At 34.0% G+C, this 16721-nt stretch overlaps 1 protein-coding gene across 1 annotated transcript in view; it reads right to left on the reverse strand.

The window, feature by feature from the left end:
- Positions 1 to 16721, reverse strand: part of LOC127165710 (astrotactin-2-like) — a 565932-nt gene that overhangs the window by 461828 nt on the left and 87383 nt on the right.

The raw sequence follows: 16721 nt of genomic DNA on the forward strand, positions 1-16721 counted from the left end.
GGTTGTAAAAATTATTACCCATCATTTTAATTTTCATAGTTTAATAATAACAACATATTTAATTGCTTTTATTTTTGTTCACATTTTCATTCTTAACCATGAACTTACAGGATAAGCATATAGGTTTATGGATTTATTTATTTAAATATTTAAGAAAACGGATGAACACAGGCACTTTTGTGTTCAACACAACACCTTACAGTGACAGTGGACAGTGGAGACCACTGCAAACAACACAGTAAGCTAGGTTTGGTTAAAAAAAAAGATTTATTTCTCTATTTTAATAGATTCTCAATTTTATGAACCAATATTAATTCTTAAATCCCAATCGATCTTTTGGTCTATGCTGTTTGCAGCTGATGAATGAACAGTAAACAGGGCCCTTCCAATCCAATAAATCGCAACAGGCTAAGTAAGCTCTGAGCTTTGTTACTTTTGATATGAAACAAAGTCTCAGATTTCAAATTCTGTCCATTTTCATTAAGCAATGCAAGCAATAAATACCGTGTGGTGCTCTTTAATGTGGCTTGATAGATTGTTGTAGCTTCTGGGTACTCGCCTGTGCAAAATCAAAGGCACAGGAAAACATTCGCGATAGTTTCGTTTTTGTTCTGGATCCAGTGCTCTGCTGCTACACTGGACAGTGGTGGGAATTTCAGTTAGAACTTACAATAGATCACACTCGGTGTCATCTGTCAAAGTGACGGACGGCCTTCAGATTTTTCCATCACTGATAAAACATTTCTGTCAATGACGGAAAATTTTCGGTTAAGGCGATCTCTGATATATAGTGTATACTGTATTGTAACACACCAATTAAATCGAAAATACAGTAAAAACTGTAATATTATGAAATATTATTACAATTTAAAGTTTATTTTTTAATAGATTATAACATAAATCAATTATTGATTGCCAATTATAAATCTTTTTTCATTATAATAGCTGAAAGTAGTGTTTGCTTCTTGTGGAACATGAAACTTTCTTTCAGGATTCAATGACACATGCAAAAATGTCCAAAAGAACAATATTTATTTGCAAATATTTTGTAATATAAATGTCTTAACTGGCAATTTTGATCATTATTTATTTATTTTTCCAATTCAAACTTGAGAATGATGCACAAACAATGAATCAGCACAACCTTTTTTCCAACACTGATAATAATCAGAAATGTTTCTTGTTTCAGCATATTATAATGATTTCTGAAGGACAATGTGACATTGAAGACTGGAGTAATGATGCTGAAAATTCAGATTTTAACAAATTACTTTTGAAAATATATTCACATAGAAAACAGTTATTTTAAACTGCAATAATATTTTACTTGTTTATGGCAATTTTGATCAATTAAATGCAGCCTTGGTAAGCAGAGGAGTCTTCTTTCAAAATAAATAAATAAAATAAAATAAAAAAAAAAAAAAAATATATATATATATTTGCAAAAGTTTTTCACAATTTTTAAGTCATATTTTTTCTCTTTTTTTCTCTTTCTTTCTTTCTTTCTTTCTTTCTTTCTTTCTTTCTTTCTTTCTTTTTTTTATTGTGCATTCCAGTTAATCTCAATCAAACTGCAGTTGGGTTATTTTTATTAAAAAAAAAATCACAGCTAACTAACACAATAAAACACGATAAAAACATGATAACATAATATAAAACACAATTTCTGAAAATGTTTAAAATAAAAAAAATGGAGTTGTCTGTTTTTGCAAATAAACTCTTAATTTGTATATAATTATGAGAAATTATGACATCCCAACCAAGACATCCATTTCCCCAAATTCAAACAGGTTTTTCAGAGCATCAAACAGCAGGTAAACGAGCATCCTTATACCGACACACTTTTGATTTCTCTTAACAGTTCTTGACGTCTTCAAACTAAAGGTGACATTGTCAGATGTGCTTGGAACTTCAGTTGGAAGAGCAGTACCTCAAACCTTCTGACATCTGACAAGTTGCAAGTGTTTATTAATGTCATTCCTTAAAGTTACCACAAACTTAAAACACTGATGCAGTAAAAATTATTTTAGTTCAGCCAAAGTGAACGTCATGTCATCACTTACGGTGTGTTTCCACTGGCACGTAGCGAGCGCAGCGGAGCTGGAGTTTTTAATTAATTCCTATGAAACCTGAGCTTAAACGCTCTCGCAGTGCATTATGGGATTGAAAGCGGCGCAGAGAAAGCGTTGAGAGTGGCTGAGAGCATCAAAAAGGTTGAGCATTCCTCAACTTTATGCAAATCACGAGCGACAAAAAGGCGGGCGTCAATCAATCGCTGTGAAAAGTAGATTTTGACGTATGCTTCCGAGTGTTTGCGGTTTGCGGAACTGGTGAATTGCTAAGCTGGAATCACATATAATTGAAAAGTCATGCAAAAGTAAATGCACTTTGCATGCTTTCATCATATGCTAGTGTTTAGTTTGCGAACCACCGTTAAAAGAAGAAGATGAAACGCAAACAGGGTGTAAACAGAGGCGTGCTCTGTCCTAAATTTCACACGCCCCAAAGCAGTGGCGTTGTAGCTTTGCCAGCGGCACTGAGCGCAGATTTGACGCTGTTTTGGAAACGCACTGTTACTGTCATAACATTCAAAAACTTTTTCAAAAAAAGGAGATGTTTAATAAAATGTTCACGCTGCTCATTTACATACAATGAAAGGCAAGAGTGACCAGGCGGTGTTAGGCTATGATAATTATTTTTCTCTTGCTCATTGAATTGAGCAGTATTCACATGCTTAAAAATATTTTATTTCTCAAGAAATGAAAAAAATGTCATTGGTTTGGAACGACATAAGGATGACTAAATGATTTTCATTCTGAACTCTTACTTTAATTCCAGGAGTAGGATAATTATTAGAGATGCACCAGTCGGCCAGCCTTCAACCGGAACCATTTTTCATTTTTTATTAGTCTGATCCGTGTTCTGGGCTTGTACATAAAATGCATTGCAGTGATTTCCTTGACTGATGGAAAAATGAAATACTCTTTAACTCTAGTCTCTTGCTCAAAGAAAAAAAGAAAAAAAAAAGAAAAAAAGCCAAATGGAAGAAGTAAAAGCAACTGGTATCAGAATCAACCCATTTGATGATAAAATAATAATAATAATAATAATAATAATAATCAGCAATCGTTGGCCTCATCCTCAGTCAACAACTGACTCTTAAATCAGTCAGTCTGGTAAGAATGAGAATGAAACACGGTTTATGAGCACCACTGGATTGATTTTCAATCATTCTTGAATCTAAATCATTATCAGAGAACTGCTTAAGTGACTTCAGTCTTCAAAGCATCATCAAAAACCTCCGGCGTGTCATTGTACACCTCTATAAACGCTATGAGTGAGAGTTGCTCCAGTGCTGTTATTTGGGGAGGAATCAAGCCCTTGATGGGTGCAAACGAAGGCGGTGTGAGCGATCCGACTCCAGCGCTCATGAAATGCGGCCAGATAGGGATCAGATACGTGGGATGGGTTTTCCATCGACTCAGGTTTGCGGTTTGACTGCTCAGCGTGACCTCAGGAGCAATAAGCTTGATATTTTCAAAGGAGCTGCAGAAGTGCGGCAAAGCTGTTTCAGTAACGAGGAGCAGGAAATTGATCCTGGAAGAGCACAGAATGGCCGGAATGCTGAGAACGGGACATTCGGATCTCAGGAAGCTCCTGACCTCTAACAGAAGTGCCGGATGTCCAGAGGAAGATGTTATTGCTCTGAGATTTCTCTTTCAGATCTCTGGAGACTTTAGAGAGTTTGAAGTTAAGCTTCCTTTAAGTATGGCCCTTGTCAAAAAGAAGTGCACTTAACTGTACTGAATGTGCACACTGAAGGTTTTAATGCAGTTTTGTTGTGCTCTAAAGCAAGTACACTTCTTTTGATGTGTTGACTAACACACAAAAGCACATGGAAAGTACTTAAGATTTAAAGGACATCAGAAAAAAAATTGGTGAAAGAGTGCTGTAAAAATGAGAGTATGATAAAACTTGGACTCATATTTTAGCGAGAAGCAACTGTTTGAAAACGTTAAAGGAGAAGTCCACTTCCAAAACAAATATTCACATATAATGTACTCACTTAACCCTTGTCATCCAAGATGTTCATGTCTTTCTTTCTTCAGTTGTAAAGAAATTGTGTTTTTTGAGGAAAACATTTCAGGATTTTTTTTCCATATAATGGACTGATATGGTGCTTCGACTTTGAAATTCCAAAATGCAGTTTAAATGCCGTTGTAAACGATCCCAGCCGAAGAAGAAGGGTCTTATCTAGCGAAACGATCGGTTATTTGCATTAAAAAAATACAATTTAAATACTTTTCAATCTCAAATGCTCGTCTTGCCTTTCTCTTCCTGAACTCTGTGTATTCTGACTCAAGATAGTTAGGGTATGTCGAAAAACTCATATTTAAAATATAAAATCATATTTTCTCCCTCAGCTTCAAAAATCATTTAAAAATCATCCTACATCACTCCAGAAGTTCTGACCCAGTCTTTGCAAAGTGAACATGCAAAGAAGACCAAACACCTTTTACAAAAATGGTAAAACAGCAATATAGGACAATTTCGACAACCGCATTCGGGATCGTTTGAAGCCGCATTTAAAATGCCTACTTCGTCCATGAAACTCTAGATGGCGCGGGCTGATGAGTGTTAATGTAACTGATGGCATTTACAGCCTTATACGACTTGGTACAAGCTGATTGGTTCATGTCGCGTATGCAGCCAATGAGTTTGCACTTTTACCTTTAAATGGCTGGGTGGCATTCACTCAAGCCTTTCACAGCAGCACGCTTTCAGAGTTCCTCTGAAACCCTCCACCTTCCCCAGCTCCACCCGTATGGATCTGCTACAGGTTATTTTGTATGCTATTTGTTCAGCAGCAGTATGTCTCAAATACTCACAGCACCGTATGGACATATGCTTTGGCAGTAGCAAGTTCCTGTACTTGCTTGCAGCAGCAGCAGCAATAATCTACAACTACAGCAGCAGCAATTCAGCAGCAGCAGCATAGCAGATCTATTCCGCCAGGACCAAATACATTAACATTATCATTTACATTACCATGCTAAAATCTTCAGAGAGTTGTTATGGTAGAACTGCGTTTTGGAAGTTCAAACTCGGGGCACCATATCAGTCCATTATATGAAGAAAAATGCTGAAATGTTTTCCTCAAAAAACATAATTTCTTTCTTTTTTTTTTTACGAAAGAAAGAAAGACATGAACATCGTGGATGACAAGGGGGTGAGTAAATTTTTTCTAAATTGTTTGTTACTTGTTGTTCTGGAAGTGGACTTCTTTAAATACGTTAAAAATGTCTTAGCTATGTATTTTTTCATACAAATATGTAGCTCTTGGCTTTACAAGTCATTAATTGATGGACTTGTGATGCGATATTGTGATGTTTTTATCAGCTGTGTGGAATCTCATTCTGACGGCACCCATTCACTGCAGAGCGTCCATTGCTGAGCAAGTGATGCAATGCTACATTTCTCTAAATCTGTTTCCATGAAAAAAACAAATTTGAAAATTTGAATGAATTTTCAGTAAATGTCCATTTTTTTGGGTGAAAAGTTTAATGGAATATTTAATTGAAATTAAATGCAGTTACATGTCTGAAAACACTGTCATCAGTTTGTACTTAAGTATATTATTTTAAAGTATTAATTTTTCATTTAATTTTGGTCTTGTCAAAGATGATCAGCTGACACTATGACGCATTTATTCCCTGATTTAAAAAGTCACATTTGTGTGTGTGTGTGTGTAAAACACATTTTCAGCATCTTTGGGCCTAATGGACAGGCAGACAGAAACTGCTGAGTATTGTATTACAGACCTGTAGTGTGTGAAACTTGCTATCAGATCTTAATCAGCTGTTCTTAATAAAACAACGAAGAGCAGAGAGCAAGTAATCGACCATGACATAAAACAGATTCTTTATAATAAAAACATGTCCTGTTTTACACACTCGCTGTTCCGGCAGGCGACCCTCCAGCCACACATTAAAAGAAACTAATCATAAATAAAACACAAGTGGTCAAGTGAATATTAGCAACAGCACCCTGCAATATCAGATGACGCTATCAGCTTCAATTAGCTTAAAAACTCGTTTTCCAGGCAGCAAGCCAAAAGATTCAAGCCATTTAGATCAATTTGGAGTGGATTACCGTCACTACTCCAAGTTGAATACATTTGAATAAATTATATATATATTTAGGGCCTAACTGAACTGAACAGGAACAACATGGTATGTTTTAATTAGTCAATGTATGTAGTTTGTTTAAATTTGCACCAATTCTGAGTAACAGCAAAGAACAAGGTCAAACTATTATCATTGTTGTATTATTAAGACAAATACAGGACCAGCTATGAGGATGCTGCCAAAATCTGGATGCACATTTTTTTATTTTTTATTTATTTATTTATTTTTTAATTAGCATTCCTGCAAACACTCTTATGGCAACAAGTTTGACTCGATAATGCCTTATTGCAAAGTAATTGTCCTCTGGCATAGTTATCTCCCTCCAAAGAGTCGCATGTCCTTAAAAGTAACATTCACCAATATGATTTGGGATAATATTGAGTCTTATAGTACGAGTCCCTCAGTTGTCCTCAGTGTGAAAAGATGGATCTCAAAACCATACAATCGTTTTCGGAAAAGGTTCAAATACACAAAAATGCTGGAAAACCAAAGGATTTGTGAGACCTAAAAGATTTTTCAGAAGAACAAACAAGGGACTCATGAACAACTATCACTAAACAACAACAACAACAACAACAACAACAAAACACAGCTGTGGCTCATTCAGGTAACAACACAGTATTAAGAATCAAGTGTATGTAAACTTTTGAACCAGGCCATTTTTATAAATTCAACTATTATTTTCTCTTGTGGACTATATGTAAACATTGTTTAAGTGAAATATCTTATTCAGGTCAGTACTAAATAAACAATAACATGCATTTTGTATGATCCCTCTTATTTTGGTAAAATAATTATCATTCTGCAGATTCTGAAAGGGGGATCGAAACTTTTGACCTCAACTGTAAGTAAGTAAGCATGTCCTTGTATATTTTAAGCACTTTTTTGTACTTTTTACACAAGAGAGCTGTGGAAATACAGACTATGCAAAAGAAACTTTAGTTTGAATATGCGATCAGGCCGTGCTGTTTTCTCTGTCCCCAGAACAGGGACAACAACGCGAGGTGTCATTGGGCTCAAATCCAGATGACAGCAGGAGACAGAGTCCCCTCACCACAGGCCTGTTTGTAATTCATTAGCATAGCCCCATTAATAACCGGATGTGCGACTTATCCAGGCCCCAAAACACACCCTGCATTACTCCCAGCAAGGGCAACGGCACTGGAGGGCTTCACCCGCCCCACAGAGACCGTCCCGTCCCGGCCCAGCGTCCTGAACACCTCATCCTGTACACGCATGATCTCATTAAGTCAGCAGTTAGGGGCCGCGCTGCGGAGCCACCACACGTCCTTGTTACGGCCCCACTGTTGTTCTGAACCTCTGCGGCGGTGCGCTTTATGCCCCAGATGTCTTTCCAACAAAAGCTTCCCGATGCCCGCAGTCAGCAAAACACTTATTACTCGACTCCTGGCTCAAGTGCTTCTCCCGAAGAAAAGCAATCAGCACACTTGGCAGAGACTGAGCTGCAAGTATCTGAATTTCACAAATCATATTCGCACAGTCACTGCGGCCCAGAACGGCCATATTGGTTGTGATTTCAATGACACAGAGAAAACACAGCAATGTGTGAAACATAAGCTCGCTTTTCATGAGAATATGCAAATGCTGGAAATGTTCTGTTGGGCTTGCACATACTTAGAGAATGAACAAACGACTTAAACCTAATTATTACACTCGTTTATCATACAGAAAACACATTATGTTCTCCAATCATAAAAGGACAAAATGTAAGCTTGGAAGTCCTCGTGCAAAAGAAGCATGCTTTAGAATACTAGTATGTATTAACACTAGTAAGTATGACTTATAAACATCTTCTCAATTTCATAATTAATTCTGTCGTGTTTGAAATATGGTGCACTGATTAATGTACTGACATGCATTTATGGTAAATTAAAATTTACTTTAATATACTTTCTGTTGAAACATGTATGTCATGTATTTATTAGGTAAATTAAAGCATTTTATTACATTCAAAAATATCACTACACTTAAAATTATAATTAAGTACTTAACATGTGCTTTCGTATGTTAGTCAAAACATCAAAATAAGTGAACATCCTTCAATCAGGACAAAACATTATTAAAACAATGATTTAAAATGTAGTTTAAAATTCTTTTTTTCTTTTTTTTACTTTTAAGATTTGAAGTACAAGTACACTGTAAAAAACAATTTGAGTCAAGTTTAAAATAATTTGTAACCTGGCTGCCTTAAAATTTTAAGTTCAGTCAACTCAAAAAAAGTTTATTCAACTTGAAATGTTACATTATACTAAGTGACAACTTAGATATTTGAGTTAAATCAACTCAAAATTTTAAGGTAGCTGGGTTACTTACCCATCTGTTAAGTTTAGCAAACACACATATCTAAGTTGTTACTTAGTACAACTTAACATTTCAAGTTGACTAAACTTATTTTAGTTGACTAAACTTAAAATTTTAAGGCAGCAGGGTAACAAATTATTTTAAGCTGACTCAACAAATTGTGTGTTTTGTTTTTTTTTTACATTTTTACAGTGTAGAAACATCACATATTCGACTTTGTGCAAAGTTGTTTGTTTGTACCCTTTTCTTTGGCACAAATGTTGACTTCCTCATTCCTGAGGTTGTTCTATTAATTTAAGATCATTTAAGGTCATAGTTTTTTCTAGATTGCACCTTCACGATAATGAATGTGTATGGCTGTCTGTGTGTGTGTCAGAACATTGCCAGTTGCATGGCAGGGAAACAAGTGTGCATCAGCCTTGCTTAGCCTGATAAAAGCTGGCAGGCCAGAAGCACTTTACTGTCGGCCGTGATGCACCTGGAGAGATCCGCTCAAACCTGCCCGTCTGCTTGCCAAAACTCTGTTCAATTATTCACATCACCAATATCATGATAAACATCCACAACTTCTAAAATTAGATTTAAACCAAAAACAGAATCTAGCATAAGATCAATATTCAGAGGATTTGAAGATGGAGGCTTATAAAATATTTTTGTATTTTACATTTACGTTGTTGGCTGTTCACTATCTATGGGTAAACAGCAAATCAAATACTCTTTTAGGAGCTTCTACTGAACTCATGCATTCATTTCTACTTTACTTTGTAAAAAAAAAAAAAAAAAAGCAGCACTGCAGAATTCCTGCACTAACAAGACACTAATGAGACGCTAACAACTGATTATAAGAGCATGAAAACAGAACAATGCACAAAAACTTTCCTTGTAAAGCATTTCTTTTGAAGTTCTATGCACAAATTATGTGAGCTTTTAAATGTTCTCCTCTACTATACGTAAACTGGTCATATTCTACACTGTAAAAGATGACCGTGAATTTAACTGTAAAAATGTTAAATGGTTAATGGTAAAAGACTGTAAAAATTAAAGTGAATAACCATAAATTGACACTCCCAGAATTCCCTGTGTTACAGTGAAGGTAAAATTCGGCAACCACAGCTGCTGTTTTTACCGTAAATTTTAGAGTTTTTATTTTTATTTTTTTTATGTATGTATGTATGTATTCATTCATTCATTCATTCATTCATTCATTCATTCATTGCCCAGAGTCCTTTTCCTAGGGTTGTAAAATTTAATAGTCAATAATAATTAATCATTTTAGTTATTAACTCATATTTTAATAGTGAACAAATTAATTAATAATAACTAATACATTCAATAATTAAGATAACTATATAATAAAAAAAATAAAAAAAAATAAAAATAACAGCACATCTCAACAAACTACATGATTTGAAGATAATTATTCATCGATTTCATTTCCATTTTAGTTTAAGTTTTAGTAATTTATTTACTTTTAATTAATCATGATGATGATGATTTATTTATGTATGTATGTATGTATGTATGTATGTATTTACTTGTTTATTTAGTTATTTATTTGTACTTCAAATAAACCTAAATGAAAATGAGAAATGTTTTCTTGGTGATTGGCTAAAATATATTTCATATATGATGTTTCATTAACACTTTATTATAGGGACCAATTCAAACTGTTAACTAGCTACTTATTATCCTGCATATTACTAGCATATTGGCTGTTTATTAGTACTTATAAAGCACATATTCTGCATGACCATATTTTACATCCCTAATCCTACCCAATACCTAAACTTAACAATAACCTTACTATGTAGCAAATTAGGAGTTTATTGAGGCAAAAGTCATAGTTGATGGTTTGTTAATAGCGAGAAATGGGCCTTAAAATAAAGTGTGACCGATCATATACATTTATTTCAACAACCTACAATACTACAATACATATAACTTAACCATAATAACAATCTTTGACTTTGACTGTACTTCAAAACCTAGTGAGTAGTCAATGAATGACATGTTAACAGGTAAATAAGGAAAAAACAGATGAGATGTCAGCATTGGTAAGGCTCAATGAGCCTCTGTATGACAAAAAAAGAAGAAAAAAAAAAAAAATCAAAGATAAGAGCCGCCTTAAGAATAATGAACAATTTCAGCGCACAGTATTAACAAAATGTTCATATTAGCTCCATGCTTCACTGCATTCTTTTCAAATTAAATATTAGCACAGTTTAACGCCACGTGGACATCTTATTATACGCTGAAATGGAATCGCTGCCATTCAGGGGCATGAGCTTTATTAAAATGCACAAAATTACCAACCCCTAACAGAGCCGTGTTTCCGTTTGCACTGTAATTCTGTAATATGTGTGCAACACGGGCTCTTTCTGCTAATGTAGTGTATTAAGTCTCCAGCCATTACTAAGACCTTGTGCTAATGAAGGCCAGTCATGGGACTCACTGGATCTGAAGGAAATTCTCATTTAGTTATCCTCTGGCATCTCGGTGGTGAAAGATCATCTCATCCCCGTGTGAAATTAAACATTAATTATAAGGGAGAGGTGTGTTAATACATGCTCACAATTAGAGCGGAGTCACAAGTCATAAACAGGTTCACGGTCTTGAGGAAAATAAACATGTAAATTTTGAGAGCGGAGCCACTTATCCAAAGTATACTTCTTGTAATTAAACTCTGGGGATGTGGTCATGTATATTTACCTCTCTGTTTATTAGTGCTTGTTGTGTATTATCTTTAACCCAACACTTCTTACACCAAATACTATGAAAGCATGTTTCTGGCATGGGATAAAACAAACCAACCAACCAACCAACAAACAAACAAACAAACAAACAAACAAACAAACAAACAGGCAGACAGACAGACAGACAGACAAACAAATAAATAAATGAAAACAATTGTGGCTTTTTTTCTTGAAATTCAAACTTATTTTTATGAATTCAGAATTGCTAAGAATTATTCTAAGAATTAATAAACTAAGAATTATGAGATATAAAATTTAGAATTGCGAGCTTCATTAAAAACAAAGAATTAGAGACATAAGAATTAGAGACATAAACTCAAAATTGAATGGCAAGATATAAAATCAGAATTGCAAGCTATAAATTCAGAATTTTGAGACATAAATGCGAGACAAGCTCAGAATTGCGATATAAGCAAAGAATTGTGAGATATAAACTAAGATTTGCAAGCAGTAAACTCAGAATTTTGAGACCTAAATTCAGAATTGCGAGACAAGCTCAGAACTGCAATACAAACTGAGAATTGTGAGATATGATTTGCAAGCTATAAACTCAGAATTGTGAGACATCAATTTAAAATTCTGAGACATAAATTCAGAATTGCGACACATTAACAGAACTGCAAAATATAAACTCACAATTATGGGATATAAACTAAGAATTGTGAGATACAAGTTCAGAATTGCGAGACAAACTCAGAATTGCGAGACATAAATTCAGAATTCTGAGACGTAAATTAAGTGTTGTGACACATAAACTCAGAACTGCAGGACATAAACAGAGTAGCAAAATATAAGCTCAGAATTGCAAGATTTAAACTCAGAATTCTGAGACATAAATTCAGAATTGCAAGACATAAACTCAGAATTGCGAGACAAACTCAGAATTGCAAAACATAAATTCAGAATTGTGAGACAAACTCAGAATTGCAAGACAAACTATGAATTCCAAGATATAAACTGAATTTCAAGACATAAACTCCTTAGCAGTTGTGAATTGTAAGAAATAAACTCAGAAGTGTGAGAAATAAACTCAGTTGCACGACATAAAATCAGAATTGTGAGACAAACTCAGAATTGCGTAACATAAATTCAGAATTGTGAGACATAAATTCAGGATTGTGAGACAAATTCAGAATTGCGAAACAAACTATGAATTGCATGACATAAGCTATGAATTTCAAGACATAAACCCAGAATTGCGAGAAATAAACAGAATTGTGAAATATAAACTCAGAGTTGTGAGACAAGCTCAGAATTGCAATATAAACTAAGAATTGCGACATATGATTTGCGAGCTATAAACTCAGAATTGCGAGACAAACAGAATTGCGAAATATAAACTCAGAGTTGTGAGATATAAACTCAGAATTCTTAGACATAAATTCAGAATAGCGAGACATAAACTCAGAATTGTGACACAAACCATGAACTGAAAGACATAAACTATGGATTGCATGACATAAATTGTGAGAAATAAATTCAGAATTCTGAGACATAAATTCAGAATTGCGAGACATTAACTCAGAATGGTGAGAAATAAATAAAACTGTGAGATATAAACTCAGAATTGTGAGCTATAAACTATGAATTGCAAAACATAAACTACGAATTGCGAAACATAAACTACGAATTGCAAGGCATAAACTCAGAATTGCAGAAAATATGAGATATAAACAAAAAATTGTGAGAAATAAACTAAGAATTGTGAGCTATAAACTATAAATTGCGAGACATAAACTATAAATGGCAAGACAAAATTCAGAATTGTGAGACATAAACTCAGAATTGCAAGTTATAAACTAAGAATTATGAGACTCAGAATTGCAGGCTATAAACATAACTGCAGAATAAAAAACAGAATTGTGAAATATATACAGAATTGCAATATGCATATACACTCAAAAACACAAAAAGAGTCAGGATTTTGAGATGAAAAGTCACAATTATGTTCTCGTTCCATAAAATACGGTTTAAAACACGAGCAGTGTCCTGTTTTACCTTTAGCAGATGAAAACAGCGTGTCTGCGTCTGATCATTTAGTGACAACACAAATGATTTGAGGAATCCTTCACAAACGCTGCAGGATGATATTTGCCCTGATGTTCAGTACATCTGGTTTAGGGGTTTGTTCTAGGTACGAGCTGCTGAAATAGTGATGCTTGCCCTAGTAAACACTACTAATAAGGAAATAGATCACAAATGTCCCTAAGCACATTGTGAGAGCAGTGATGCAGATGAATGAGACGGCAAAAGATCTGACTGCACGTTTCCTGTGAGAGCCACGCAGAGCTTCTGTCCATGTGAATTAGACTGTATTACAAACCACAGAAACATCATAATGTCTGTCCTCAGGTGCTTCACAGCAAGAATATCAGGCTGTGATGTTTTAAAATGTGACAAATGTGTAAATATTCCTGTAAGAGCATTTTGCTCTGACTGTTGAAATTTACATCACTTTCTAATGAAACACACACAAGCTGAATCAACAAATGCTGTGATGCTTTGATGAACCATCATTTCAAGCAAACATCGCTTCAAGCAAACAGATTAAAAATGTTATATACAGTTCAAATCAATGCATGTCTTCCACAGTTTTTAACAAAATAATAATTATGCATTATCTTCTTACTAATTCTGACAGGTCAGTGCAACATTTTATGGTCAATAAATTTTGCATAATGGTGTTGAATTGTAGTATTGACCATAATCTCAGCAAGAAATGTATTACATTATACTACATCTGTACTCATCTCATTGTGCTTGCATCACTCCCTGCTCTCGTCTCACATTAAAAAATAAAAATGCCAATAAATATTTCAAGTCCATTTATTTATTCAGTAAGTATCATGTAATAAGTAGGATAATGCACCACCAGCCTTGTTTTAGCAAAGTAAACTCTGACAGGGCGGGTTCAAACTGGCTGTAAATTATTTATTACATATTTAATTAAATCTATATACCAGCTTCTACCAATAAAACACAATATATTATTCTTAAATATGTAAGAATAATACACGATGTATTATTATTATTATTATTATTATTATTATTATTATTATTATTATTATTATTATTATTATTATTATTAATAATAATAATAATTAATTAATTAATTAATTATTTATTTTCTGATGCAGGAATAAATAACAACAACAACAACAACAACAATAATAATAATAATAATTATACAGTTTATTTTTTTATTATTATTATTTTTTTTTTATTTAGCAACATTAACTCAATAAGGACTTAATATTGTCATTACCAACATTAATGTACACATATATTAACCTTTTTTTTTTTTTTTGAAAACAGACATAAAAATGCAGACTTAAATTTTTATAATTCATGAATGAAAACATTTTGTAATATGATTTTAATGCACATGTTCCATGGTAATGCAGTGTCTGATTTTAAAATGCCTTTCAAAGGATGAATTTTGAGATTTTAAGTTTTGAACTGACATATAATTTCTTATGATTTCTAAAACGTGATAAGGAAAAAGGCAACAAAGGTCAGAACTCATGTTATGATGTAGATTTTTTAAGTTGCACTCTTGACATATATTAATCCATTACTTTTCCTACATAATTTGTAACACAAAAATATGGTATAATATCTATTTAGGAGTCTTAGACCTTTCTAACGACGTATAGTTTGTCATGATTAGATTTATTTGTAATGTGGTGAAGTAAACTCCCACAGAGGGGACGGTGACAGTTAAAGGGCAAAGACAACAGTATTTTCTTTTACTGTATTATGGACAGAATTTGCTCTTGGTGAGCAAAACAAATGTAAATACATAAATAAATAAAAAATCATTCCACATATTTGTATAGAACAGTTTTGAGCTGTTTTTGCTTGTGCTTGATCTCTGCATATTTCTCTCCTTATTCAGATTACTTTTTCACTGGAGAACGCCACTTAAAAACATCTTAATGATTAGCTTGTTTCTTTCAAACATGCAGTTTTTGGTTTCACAATGTGTTAATTGATCGACTTTAGTGGTGTGGATTACTTGTGGATTATTGTGATGTTTTTATCAGCTATTTGGACTCTCATTCTGACGGCACCCATTCACTGCAGAGGATCCACTGGTGAGCAAGTGCTGCAATGCTACATTTCCCCAAATCTGATGAAGAAACAAACTCATCTACATCTTGGCAAATTTTCAGCACATTTGCACAGCTGTTATTTTTCTTCAGCACATAATTTTAGACACAGCATATGAGTGTTGTGACTTCTACAGAGCTGTTTCACTGCTAACAAGCCCTAAAATAAAAGCAAACTGAGTTTTATAATGAGACACAGCACTAGCAATTAATGTGAACAGAAATGGATCTATAAATACCTCGCTCTTGTCTTCTGAAATGAAATCTCTGCTCACGGCTGTGTCTCACAGTCACCCGAAAACATGTGTCATTCATTCTGACACCGTCCCAGAAAGACGGTGGCGACATTGCCGCTGTTTGTGTGTTTGTTCGGCAACAGCCTCTGGCTCTGAACTAACTCAAACCCACTTCAGTAAGTCAGCCACCAGTCACACATGAAGGTGGCATCACTTCAGGTGGGCACCAATCAAACGCTGGCATACAAACAAACAAACAGCACTGACGCAAATATGATTAGCGGCTTTTCCTCTTTTAGCTGCTTGGCTTATGGAAATCATCCAAAGAACAAAGATTAGACGCTCTATTTATGATACGATATAGGCAGATAAAATGAAGTATTATTATATAAGTCAGCAGGAAAACAAAATTGGCCCTATTTGCTTTTTTAATATACATATCTCCTCATATTCTACTTAATATGTGAAAGCACATTATTCCAAAGAAATGCTATTTTCCTTTTCGGGTGATGTTGCTGTTTTAGGCTACTCTTGTAGTTTAAGGAGACATTCTAAAACGCTAGTAATATTTAATGCAAGTATTACATAATTTAATGCAGCATTACTGCTATCAACAATAATCCAATGCAAATTCATATTCACATCTAACTCCATTCAGGTATAAAATGTTTCAGGATCCAGTCAGTTGTCTTTTTTTTTTTTTTTTTTTTTACTGAACATTTGGCCTGCAGATTAAAAAGTGTTGTTTGTTTGTCTGTCGTTTCATTTGTTATTTTTTATTGTTAGTAGTATTATTAATATTAATTAATGCATTGTTTGTTTGATTGATTGGTTGATTGATTGATTGATTGATTGATTGATTTTTGCAGATTATTGCATTCCTAATTATTGCAGAGCATCAACCAAACTTATGCTTAAACTTTTCAGTTTTGTGAGGAAGTAATACGAAGTGTCATTCATTCATTCGTTCATTCATCCATCCATCCATTCATTCATTCATTATACACAAATATTTGGTTCAAGATTGCTGTTGGGAAAACAAACAAACAAAAAAAAATGGATTTTTTTTTTTCTTTTCTTCCCAAATTAGTTCAGTATGGGGGACTGGAT

This window comes from Labeo rohita, chromosome 5 (genome assembly GCF_022985175.1).
Source record: "Labeo rohita strain BAU-BD-2019 chromosome 5, IGBB_LRoh.1.0, whole genome shotgun sequence".
Taxonomy (NCBI): Eukaryota; Metazoa; Chordata; class Actinopteri; order Cypriniformes; family Cyprinidae; genus Labeo; species Labeo rohita.